Source organism: Trachemys scripta, chromosome 11, assembly GCF_013100865.1.
Source record: "Trachemys scripta elegans isolate TJP31775 chromosome 11, CAS_Tse_1.0, whole genome shotgun sequence".
Lineage (NCBI taxonomy): Eukaryota > Metazoa > Chordata > Testudines > Emydidae > Trachemys > Trachemys scripta.
In genome coordinates, this window is record NC_048308.1 from 67,853,389 (window position 1) to 67,866,010 (window position 12,622).

At 48.7% G+C, this 12,622-nt stretch overlaps 1 protein-coding gene across 9 annotated transcripts in view; it reads left to right on the forward strand.

The window, feature by feature from the left end:
* The first annotated feature begins 378 nt into the window (after positions 1 to 378).
* The window catches only part of COL6A3 (collagen type VI alpha 3 chain), a 108,531-nt gene continuing 96,287 nt past the window's right edge, over positions 379 to 12,622 (forward strand). The window contains exon 1 of one of the 9 annotated variants that reach the window (XM_034785060.1): positions 379 to 1,015. The gene's annotated coding sequence lies outside the window, so the exon portion shown is untranslated. The remainder of the gene's footprint in view (positions 1,016 to 12,622) is intronic. The other 8 variants (XM_034785061.1, XM_034785059.1, XM_034785064.1 and 5 more) reach the window with 8 other exon arrangements.

Genomic DNA, 12,622 nt, shown 5'->3' on the forward strand with positions numbered 1-12,622 from the left:
TCACCAACAGAAATTGGTCCACTAAAAGATATTACCTCACTCACCTTGTCTCTCTAATCAAAATCCTTATCTGTTACACTGACCTTATTTTTCAGATATTTGCAATATCACACAAAGAGGACAGCAGACAACCCTCCCACATTGCTTGACGACAGATTAGGCAGAGGAAAAGCCCAGGAAAGTGTATGAAAAATCCCGCTAATGCCATCCTGTTGCAACGTAGAAGCATATTGGAACATGCCACACGGAGGGTTCTTTTTACAACCTCAGTTCTGCCTCTTGCCACTGTTTCTTTAATAACAAGAGATTCAGTACGGAACGCAGGGTTTGCTCCCTATTTATTGCTCAGTCTAAAACCCAGGGACGATTTTACTTGCTGGTAAAATGAACCCCCCCTGCCCAGTTAAGGAGGGATTATTACAATAGACTGTGTGAGCCCCGTAATCCAAACAAGCAGATTTTTATTTTTAAATGTTGGAAAACCAGACTGCATTTCCTGTTTTCTTCTTGCAGATACCAGTGAAAAAAGGGGTCAAGTCAAACCCTGGGTAGCAGAGCATGAAACAGCGATCCCAGTCTCAAGAGCCTCCCCACGCACGGTGACTCAGAAAGGTGATCGGAGAGGAGGCAAACTTTATTTTGAAGAGCTGTGGGACAGAGGCAACGCTGGCTCTGTGACATCACCCTTGCAGAAGGGCCAGAAGAAACAACGTAATGCAAGTCTGGTTTTCATTTACAGTTTGGGTCACTCAGTGAGGCGGCCTTGACTGTAACACTGGAGACAATCCAGTTTGGAGCTGCATCGTCCACCAAAGGCAGCTCCGTTTTCTGCTGCTCCAGCCTCACTGGAAAAACTGCAAGAGGATTTTTACCATTCACAGCCCCGCGCTCACTGTGGAGAATAAACAAACTCCAGGAAGGGGAGCTTGAACGCCAGGGAGAAGAGATGAGTCCAATCTGCAAATAATTTGGTGTAAAAGGTCTGGGAATAAGTAATTCTTCACATTTATTTGGGGTAAGTGTTTCTTTCTCTACAGGAGTTCTGATAGCCCAGGATTTATTATTGCTCTATAGATCACAGCTGGACTGAGAGATTCTTTCCTGTGCTTTCAGTTTGCATGTGCTGACTTTGCAAATTTCAGGTGGTTTTAGCCAGAGCGTTCTCTCTTAGTTATGAGCTCAAGGAACTAGATTCACCCCCGGGTGTAATGGTCCTGAATCCTGCAGGATAAGGTGACCAGATGTCCCAAATTTATAGGAACAATCCCGATATTTGGGGCTTTGTCTTATATAGGCGCCTATTACCCCCCACTCCCTGTCCTGATTTTTCACACTTGCTGTCTGGTCACCCTATCACAGGATAACATCCAGGCTGAATTGGGTCCCATGCCAGAACCACTCAGGACACTCTTCCTAGGTCTGCTGGCTGTTCCCGTAGCTAGACGTGCTACCTGAGCAATCCCGGAGCTTGGAAGCCAGCAGCACAGAGCTGAGAGCAGAGCAGGGGCAATTTTAAGCCTTTTGTGGAAGGAGAGGGGAACTAAATATGGTCCAAAGCAATTAATGGCATTTTATTGACATTGCTGACCACTGAGGTCCTGGCTGTGCTGTCCTTACTGTTGTAAATGTTGCTGCAGCCCTGTCTAAGGAGCAGCAAGAGAAGGGCGGTGGAAGGGGCCGGTGGCAGGGCCAGTCCCTGAGGGGGAGCCTCAGGGAGGGGCTGGGATGGTGGCAGGGGCCGTGCCCGAGGGGCGGATGGGGGCTGGGAAGGGGCGGTGGCAGGGCTGGTACCCAAGGAGGAGCCTCAAGGAGGGACCAGGGCAGGTCCAGCGTTTGAGTGGGAGCCTCGGGGAGGACCAGTGCCCAGCAGGGAGGAGGGGCTGGAAAGGGGTGGTGGAGCCGGTGCCCAAGGGGGAACCTCAAAAAGGGACGTGGCAGGGCCAGCACCCCAGGGGGGCCCCAGGGAAGGGTGGTGACAGGGCCTGTGCCCGAGGGGAAGTCCCAGGGTGGGACACGGTGCCTGAGGGGAGCCCCTGGGGAAGGGCGGTGGTGGGGCTGGCACCCAAGGGGGGGACCCGGGGAGGGACAGCGTGCCCGAGGGCGGGACCCGGGAAGGGCGGTGCAGGGTTGGCACCCGAGGGGGTGACTCCAGGGAGGGACAGCGTGCCTGAGGGTGGGGCCCCGGGAAGGGCAGTGGCAGGATGCTAGTAGGGTCTGTGCCACCGCCTTTGGCTGAGCGAGCGCTGGGTGGAGGGGGCGGGCGGCTGTTGGTTGCGCCGTCCTCCCCGGGCTGCAAACGCCCTGGCTTGTCCTGCTCGGAATGACTGGTGCTGTGGGGGTGACAGGGGATGGTGGGAGAGCCAGGCTGGCACTGGCAGTGCCCGGTGGAGCTGGCTCAGCTCCATGCAGAGAGGCTGCAGGGAGTGGGGAGATCAGGTGGGCCAGCCCACGTCAGGCCAGCCCACGTCGGGCATGGCTGCAGCTGGAGTGCTTTTGCCTGGGGTGTTTTATTGCAGTACCTTGGAATCAGGCCCCACGGTGGGGCACGCTGCCCCAGTGGCAGGACACACCCTATGGCTGCCTAGGGAATAGCCCTTTACTCTTTTCCTGCCACATCGTTTTGGGCTTCCTCTAGAATGAAAAGGAAACCAACAACTCTGTGCTCTGCTCACTGGGAGAGTGGGTGCTAGGGGCTCTGCGGGTCCTGCCCTGCCACAGTCTCTCCCGGATCCCCCCCCCCCGGCCCCCGGCCCGCCCCCACCCCCCCCAGCCCCTCCCAAATCCCGCCCGCCCTGGCCCTTGGCCTGCCCCCACCCCCCCAGTCTCTCCCAGATCCCCCCCCGCCTGGTCACTTAGCCTGCCCCAACCCACCCAGTCTCTCCCAGATCCCCTCCGCCTGGTCACTGGCCTGCCCCCAACCGCCCATCCACTGTCACGCCCAGATCTGCCCCCTACCGCCCACAGCCTTCACTCAGCTGCTGGGCATTTCACTGCATTAGGTGACTTCTTGGAAGAGCCTCTGGGTCCCTAGTAATTTCCCAGCAGGTGGGAAGCGGCAGCTCCGTCAGTTTCCTGGCCCGTGTATTTGGTGCGGGTGCGGTGGGTGGGAGTGAGTCGCGGTGACAATGGGAAGCGGTGGCCAGGATCAGTTTCCTTCCCTGTCCTATGGGGCAGCGGAGAAGTGTGGTCTGGAGTGATCTGTCCCATGTGCGGTGCATAGCCGGCAATTCGTTCTGCGAGCTGGACCCTGGCTATGGGCGCCATGGCGCGCAATAGCCAGGCTTCCCAGGGGCAAGGTGTGTTATGGAGACGCTCTATTTAATTGCCCTGCTGGCTGAGTCCCCACCCTGGCACTTCTGTCCACACAGAGTTGTTTTCCTGGGGGGACTGATGCATGAGGGAGGTAGGAGGGGATCGAGTGAGCCCAGCAAGGCCGATTCTGCTACTCCTGTGCGTGCTGAGTGGCACCTTCCCCCTCGTTCCAGTAGTCCTGTGGAACCCAGGGGGGCTACGCACAAAGGAGAGGTGGCAGAATCTGGTCCTTTATATGCAATGCCCTGGAAGACTGTGGCTGTACTGGGGGGAGAGGGAACAGCTTGGCCTTTGTGTATACAACTGCCAATGAGAGAGACAGAGATTCCCTCACAGGGAAACCCCAAGACTTTTATTACCGGCTGGGGCCACAGAAAATGTAGCTGGGCGTCTGCTCTTGGGGGATTTTTGCTCTGACTCAGCTCCTGCACATTTGCTCTAGCAACACGCCCCTCCTGACCAGAGCCCTTGGTGAGAAAAATGTTCCTGGCCCCAGCTGCTTCCTGACCAGACATCTGGGCCAAGACTGCTCCTGCCCCAACTCCGGCTGGCTAAAGTCAGCTTCATTCCAGTGGGACGCTGCTGAGAGGGGAAGCTCTCCGCTTATTTGTGGCTCTTTCCCTGTGGTGGTTCATGCAGGATCTCTGGGGACTGTCAGTTTTAATCCCATGTCTTTACCCCCCCATCTGCTAGTTTAATCCCACTATTTGCTACTGCATTGCGGCAGGCATTTCAGCTAGACCCTGTCATCACAGCAGCTCACATTTTTAAACACATTTAGCTCAACACCATGCTTATGATGTAGGGCCATACAGTTGTCCCCACTTTACAGGTGGGGAACCAAGGCACACAGAGGATAAGTGACTTGCTCGAGGTCACCCAGTAGCAGAGCAGGGAATTGAACCTGGGTCTTCTGAGTCCCAGGCAAGCCCACTAATTACTTGGACCATTCCTCCTCAGCCAGCCTCCTGGCTGAATGGCACTGCCACCGGTCCCCGTGGTTGAGATAGCTTGGCGAACACGGCTTTTTCACTCCCTTTCCCACCATTTCTTCATAATACAATGGAGATATTAATGAAGCGCCCCTTGAGGAGAACAAATGGGGAGTGACTGACAGTGGATTGTGCTGTGATGGACAACGCACATGACTCCCTATATCCATGAAGGAGAACTGCCATCAGATCATGTTCTCCCGCTGCTTAAGCCCTGTAGATCCATGGCTTTTGTGGGATGAGATTTTCAGGCTGGAAACTATGGCTCTGATCCTGCTACCATTGATCTCAAAGACGATTCTTTCACAGATTTCAGTATCATCAGAATTGGTCCCTAGGCATGGCTATGTATTCCCACGTGACAGATTAAAAACATCCTTAACTTACTTCTTACTTTGCTCTAATGATTTTGCTCTTATAATTCAGGTTATGATCTTGACACGTGTGTGAAAGACCTAAAGGGGGTGGGGGGCGAAAGGTATCATCAGCACCTTTGGTGGAGATATTTGCCTTAGATTACCATTTTCCTCTTGTTTGTCAGGCTGGGATTTCATTCTGTCCAGTTTATCCTGGTGACATTCAGTATGAACTGTAAACCTGGCTTACAATTCTTCTCCCTGCCTCTCGGTTAAGTGTGCTAAATGTAGTTTGCCTCTCGGTGGTCTTTTGTGCCAGTTTTCTCCTGTGAATCAGATGTCAAGCACTGGTCTCCCACACGTCCATCAGTTTTTCCACTTTTTAATGATCCGTGTTCTATATTAAGAAGCTGAGCAGCATGGGTGGAGGGGACCTGGTAGAGTAGGTTCCTACATATAAAGAGTCATTGATTCCTGAGGGAGTTTCCTCGTTTCTTCAGCAAATACTCTCTTTCCTCTTACTAACTGCTCTGTTTCAGTCCCAGATGTAAGAAGTAGAAAATAACCAGATTTTAAGCCATCAAGAGGATTTTAAAGAGAAAAATCCCTTGCAGCTCAGTATGAATTAACCACCAACCCTTGTCTCTCCTTCCTCTCTCTGCTTTGATTTGCTTGCATTTTCCCTGATGTCGGCACAAGAGGGCTGGGACATCTGCTCCAAAGGAACCGCCTTTGAGACACAAGGGTGTGGTATGCGGTCTTCAGTTAGGAGAGTACGAAGAGACGCTGTAGAATTAAAATGTTTGCATTGTATCGGCTCTGTTGAATGGAGAGTCTCCAAGAACTTTATTGTGGAACCTTACCCTGTGCCTCGGAGACCTGACCCAACTGTCAATGAAGTCAGCAGAAAAACTCTCATTAACTCCAGCAGGGGGCAGATCAGGCACAAGGAGAAGAGGCAAAGTTAAGGAATAAAATAAGCAAGTCAACACACAATGTGACATAACTGAGATGAGCCGCTTGAGCGGCTGTTTTAACTTGTGTGCTCATTCCGTCTTCCTCTAGGGATGCATGAAACAGCTGATGGATTGCATAATGAGGCTGGGGAAGTTTACCAAGTGGGGCTCACAGAGCACATAGATCCAGCTACTACATTTCTCACCAGAGATCACTACTGACTTTAGTTAGTGGTTAGGTAGGTCAGCAATGAATCACTCCCCTTCATATTTCCATACATCTGAAGTGGATTTGGAGGCAAAGGGCATTCTTTTTTCGTTCAAACGCACATATGCAACTACCATCAGAGCTAGCACAGGTGGGAGTTACCCAGGTACAATGTGAGAAGAACATATCCCAAAATGTGAAACCCCGCCTTCAGCAAAACAGGAGAGCTAAGAAACATTGGGTTGCAATGGAAAGGTTTTCTGATGTTCTAAACCTTTTGTTTTTTGCTTAGTCCAAGTCTAACGTGCAGTCTTTGGGAGAGGACATCAGCCTAATAAAACCTTCACATTTCAAGTGTCATCAGTTTTCAATATCAGTAAGCAGCTCTGCTATTAAACGCTGTTTGGGCCAGGTCTTCAGCTGATGTGAATCGATGCAGCGCCACTGAACTCAGTGGTGGGCCAGGTCAGCTGAGGATACATAGAAACTATCAGTGCTCTACAGAAGAAGTCTGACCTGAGACTTGTTTGGTGACGGTGTTGCTTGCCACAATATGACCAATGGGTAAGATTTTCAAAAGTGCTTAAGTGATTTAAGAATCTCAGTGCCATTTTCAAAGGCGACTTAAGCTTGTGAGTCCCAGATCTTCAAAGGGGTTCAGGCTCCTAACTCCCAAGAAGTTAGGCACCTGAATACTTTTGAAGACCTGGGCCTCACAAGCCTATGTCTCACTGAAAATCAGTGGGACTTAGGCATCTAAGTGTCTAAGTCACTTTTGAAAATTAGATTTAGTCTCCTAAGTCTCTTAGGAATTTTTGAAAATGTTATCCTGTACGATATGAAGAGAACAGATGAGAAAGGCATAAATTTAGAGCCTTCAACAAGAATCTCTGATTAACAAAGGGTTATTCTGTATCATTTGTTTCTGTTTTCAGGCATCTGGCAGCATTCAGTATAGCAAATGCCTTCACCACTTGATTTTAGGGAGTATGCTATATAACGAGAAACATCTGAGCCTCCCGCAGGTATGTCAGGCTACAGGTTCGGTTAGGGAGACTTGTAGAACAAACAGCTTTCTGCAAAATTGCTTAGACCTCCAGCTGTCAAACATTTAACATTGATTAACATCGGGGGCCATGATTTTGACTCTGGGGTATGGTCCTCTGCAGTCTTCCAAATAACTTCAGAACTGGAATGTATTGAACAGCAGCTGTAGATGAGTCAGGTCTCGGAGGACAAAGTTCCAGGAAATCAGTAACTGACTAGGAGACTTCTGAGGTAAGTATTTAGCTGGCCAATGTGGGAACGAACACTTAAAACTCATCTGACTTAAAATACAGAGTAAACAAATAATATGGCCACTGGGGCTGTGGTTCCCTGGCTTTGTGACAGCCACTCGGCATGGCTTAGTTCTGCATTGTAGTCAGCTCTACCAGTAACGGATCATCAGTTGTTTTGGGCTGTGTCCAGTATTCCGAGAGCAGCGGTTGTGGGTAGTGCAAATGCAAGAGTCGCTCCCTCTGGTTTGAAATGGTCAGAAATTGAGTGAGGGCAAATTTGTTCTTTTCGGTTCGTTAGGATCAGATTTTTAAAGGGGCATAAGGAAGTTCTGTCTTTGTGGCCCTCCCCCATTACCAGAGTATCTGAGCACCTCACAATATTTATGGTATTGATCCTCATAACGCCACTGGGAGGCAAGGCAGTGCTATTGTCCCCATTATACAGGTGGGGAGCTGAGGCAAGGAGAGACTTAGGGCTTGTCTACATGGAGCAGCAGTGTGCCCGATGGGGGTGTGATTTCTAAAGCACACTAATGTGTTGCACATTCATTGATCATTGACGACCCTGCTGGTGGGAACTAAAAGTTCCCTAATGAGCTTTAATTGAGTCCTGTTTGAAATAGCATTACGTTAAAATGAACTAGAAAACTTTAGGGGTGTACCAGTTGGGTCTACATGGACCAATTAATGCCCGACACGTTAGTGCGCTTTAGAAATCACACTCCAATAGTGAGTATTACCCCACAGTGTAGACCAGCAATAAGTGACTTTCCCAAATTCATATAGGAAGTCTGTGGAGGAGCAGGAATTTAAACCCAGGTCTCTGGCTAGTGGCCAAACCAATGAGCCATCCTTCCTCTTGGTTAAAACATCAATGGGAATTAAACACCTCTATGAAATTCCCAAGCTTAGATTTGTAAGGATCTGATTGACAATATATACATCCTTGGTGGATCCTAGTGGATGAGCAAAGTTATGGTACATTAATTGCTTTTTCAGATAAAGTAGCTGCATCCCCATCAGCAGTGAATTGGAGAGCAAGAGCTTCGAATTCTCTGTTGGCCTCCTTCAACAGGTTAATCCTCCGTTTGGTTTAGAGGCATAACACTGAAGTATTTCATTCTAGGGAATTTCACAGCATTGTTTCCACTGTGTCAAGGTTAATTTGAGCCCTTTTCTGTCAGAAGACAAGTAGACATTTCTGAATCGTAAAGAAAGGGCCAATGTCTGGGGATTCCATAGCAGTCTGAAAATGCAAAGCCCTTCTTTAATGTTGCGGTCAGTCTTTTCTCTCTGGGTGTGCTAAGAGAAAGAGGAAACAATTTTGAGACTCCAAAGGGGTTTTGTTTCTTTGCTCCCTGTCACAGTTGAGATTCCTTAGTCCCAAATTTCTTAGCAGCCAATTTTACCTCTTGAAAGAATGGGCCAAATTCAGTTCTCCATACTCAAGTAAGTAGTCCCATTGATTTAACAGGATTTCTCTTTGGTGGGGGTTGGATGGGTAAAAGGAGCTGCCAATGTGAGATCCTGACTCAGCAATGCAATTGCATTCCTTGGTGCTGCTGCAAACCATCTGCAGAAAAAATCGGTCATGTTTAGGTGAAGTCAAATTCCACCCACGTTAGAACTGCTTTTTATGGGCTAGTGACTTTTCATTTTTCTCTGATGATGTAGGAGTGCCAGATGCCAGAAGGGCGGAGGGGCATTAACACAGAACTAGAATACATACATGACATTTAACATTACCTTTCAAAACAACTGCATTTAGTGGAAGAGTTGGGTTTTTTAACACTGAATTTTAATCCCAGTTCAACCGCCAACTTGCTCTTTGACCATGGGCATTTAATTATTCTCTGCCTCAGTTTCCCCATCTGCAGTCTGGAGCTAATTGAGTTTACCTAATGCAAGGGAATTGTGAGGATTCACTAATACTTGTAAATTGCTTTGAATATGACAACTACGGTACTATACTAGCAATAAATATCGTGAGTATGAAACTCACATTGACTTTCCCCAGTACTTGAAAGAAGACTGTACATTCTGCTGTATACGCTGAAGAAATGTAAATCAAGGACTCCAGCAGATGGCAGCAAAACGGAGATTACGAAACACGTCTCTTGGCAACCGGGAGACCGTTGTGACTCACACCAGAAAGAATCGTATGAAGTTCAGCCAAAGCTGAGAGCTGAAGAGATAAGCGTGGATGTCTTCTCTACATTAGCCTCTTTTAGTTGGTACCCTGGGACGACTACATGTATCATAAAAATATTTCTTCGGAAGTAGATCAGATTTACTCTCACTTTCCCGTTAGTAAGTTAGAATAGCTAAGAAGAGGTGGAATCGCCCTGTTTTTCTAAGACGCTTAAGTCAGTTGGGCTGATTTACTCCTTTTCGTTCCTATCTGGCAAGTTTAGAAAGGGGATTTTTGTTTTGCTTGTGCTTCAGTCATGGCTTTGCTGCAAGCCTTGAGCTGGGGGCAGTGTGTAGTTGCTCTGCCCGGAAGGCCCATTCCCCTTCCAGATGCATGGGAGGTGGAGTAGCAGCCCCACGGAGGCTGCTCTTATTCCACACAGCTACCCTTGAAGTGGGTGCCCAATAGAGAGGAGTAAGGCCCTACATCCCTGACTCCCCGACCCTTAATTCATTTAAAAATACAAACACTTGAAGTTATTTCTGCACACACTGATTGGAGTTTTATTCTCAGAAAGAGAAACAGCCTCTGAGTGTAGCTCAGAAAATACGCTGACAAGGCCTCAATTATGATCCAGGGTATGGAATGGCTTTCAGACAAGGAGCCACTAGGACTGTTTAGCTCAGGGAAGAGACCACTAAGGGAGGGATATGATAGAGGGCTGTAAAATCATTAATCGAGTGGAAAGAGTGAATAGAGGAGCGTTATTTACCCCTTTCACACCATACAAAAAACAAGGGTCACCCAATGAAATTAATGCGCAGCAGACGTGGAAGTACTTTTGCACCCAGTGCACAATTAACCTGTGGAACTCATTGCCATGAGATGTTGTTATGGCCAAAAGTATAAATGGGTTAAAAAAAGAACTAGATAAGTTCATGAAGGATAGGTCCATCAATGGCTATTAGTCATCATGGTCAGCCATGCAACCCCATGCTCAGGGCAAGCCTAAATCTCTGACTGCCAGAAACCAGGAAGGGATCACTCCAAGTTTCTTGTTCTGTGCACTCCCCTGAAGCTCTGGTCCCAGCCACTGTCAGAGACAGGAGATGGGGCTAGATGGACCATTGGTCTGACCCAGTATGGTAGCTCTTACTTTCTTATATTAATTAAGTGTGAATAAAATATAGGTATAAAATGTATTGGCAAACAGATGTCTCACTGTTCTGCTCAGGTTCTGATCCTCTGGTATCACAGTGCTACTATTGCCAAATTGCAGGCATGCTAATGCCATTTTGACACCAAATGAAATGTTTTTAAAGTCACCGAAGCGTGACTTAGAAAGTAACATTGCTACAGTATATTACGGCTGAAATCTTCAGCGTCACCCAAAGGATTAGAACACCCACCACACATTAAACTGAATGGGAAATGAGCCCCTAAATCCCACAGGCAACTTTGAAAATCTCAGCTTCTCTCTCTCTCTCTCTAACATCCCATGTACTTCCATCCCCTGGAAAAAGTGCAGCGGGGTGGAGGGGGAAACCTACTTGGATAGTTCAGTGGTTTCTGAATGCTGCAAGCCCTACTGAAGAATTCCATCGTGTTATGAGCTGCTGATCAGTAGGGCCCATTGGCTTAGGCTGAAGACACATGGATCTATGGCTAAAGACTAGCCATCCCATCTAGCTGCATGCCTCCCAAAGGCCTCTGGGCAGGAATTTGGTCCCTCACCCCGATGGGATTGGCTGTCTGCATAGAGCAAGTTAATGCTGGTGGATTAACTTATGTTGGACTTTTCCTTGCCTCGCGCACTCATTTGGGAGGGCTGAAGGTGCTGGGTGGGTGATTCCTCCCACTCCACTCAGGGCTGATTTGGCAAGGCCGGGTGCTTCTGCTAACACTGGGATCACAATTGACAGACATGCCACTCTGCCATTGTCTACCCCAGCCTGCCACCTCTACTGGCTCCGTAACCCACAGCGGGCGTGTTTCACGCTTGCACTAAGAAGATCACCTCTATTCCCTATTACTTAGCCCTCTTTGCTTTGGGAGCACTGCATGTAGATCCGTGCTTCCTGTCTCCCTCAGCAGCCGCCCATGGCCTCCCAAGGCTGAACAGAGCCCAGAGGTGGCTGCACAATGAGAGAGGGAATCTAATGAGCCACCATGACTCCATGCTTTTGGGTTGGCTGCCATCTTGGCTGGCACACCAGGGATTGAACTGTGGCCCTCCAGAGCTTAAAAGCGTGAGAGGCTACAAATTGAGTTAAAAAGCAACAAGGAGTCCTGTGGCACCTTATAGACTAACAGATGTATTGGAGTATAAGCTTTCGTGGGTGAATACATGATGCATCTGACGAAGTGGGTATTCACCCACGAAAGCTTATGCTCCAATACATCTGTGCCACAGGACTCTTTGTTGCTTTTTACAGATCCAGACTAACACGGCTACCCTCTGAAACTTGAGCTAAAGTGTTCAAACTGCAGCTGCAGCTCATATCCTCTGGGACCGGGCCCAGAAAGGGACCTGTAACACACACTCACTAATGTCTTACAGTCCTCCGCTCCTTCGCCCTATGGAGAACGTTGTACGGACGTGGGCCTAAATCTGCCTTCTGTCCATGAAATGAAACGGACCTTGCTTGCACATTAGAGATTACTGGCACAAGAGCAATGCGTGCATTTGTTTAAGATAATACTCAGATACAGTCCTTGATCTCAACAGAAGATTTGTACCCCTTGAGCTGTGTTCTTTTGAGGCAATGCATTACGTGGATTGCCAACTGCAGACGCCTAGTGAGCACCAAAAAATGCCCTGCAAGAGAGAGGAGAGACTTCATCCCCTTATTTGTATAATTATAGCTCAGTAGATAGGTTTTGCCCAGGCACTTCCAGCCCCCACCGTGCCCCCTGCACTGGGGGAAACTAGCATAGAACTGGCTGCAAAGGCTCTGCATCAGCTGAAAATTCCCAAGTGGTGAGGAACGGTGAGCTGCCCCTTTAGAGGAGCAATGCCAAGGGGCCCTAGCACAGGTCAATACATTGCCTCCGTGAGTTAAAGCTTGTGATGTTTCCAGTCATCTCAGCCCATGGGGCTTTTAGGTCATGGGCAGCATATTGGAAACACTCTGTCATATCTGGGATGATTTAGCTGGGAATTGGTCCTGCTTTGAGCAGGGGGTTGGACTAGATGACCTCTTGAGGTCCCTTCCAACTCTGATATTCTATGATTCTATGATCTCCGTTTGCTGGCTCTGAACAGTCCATTGCTACATCTCCCGTCCACCGTTGACGTTGGTGCCATTATGATTCTATTCCCCTCCCTCTGCAACTTCAGTGCCATTTTGGGGTCTCCTTGGCATCCAGATTTCACAAATAAATCAC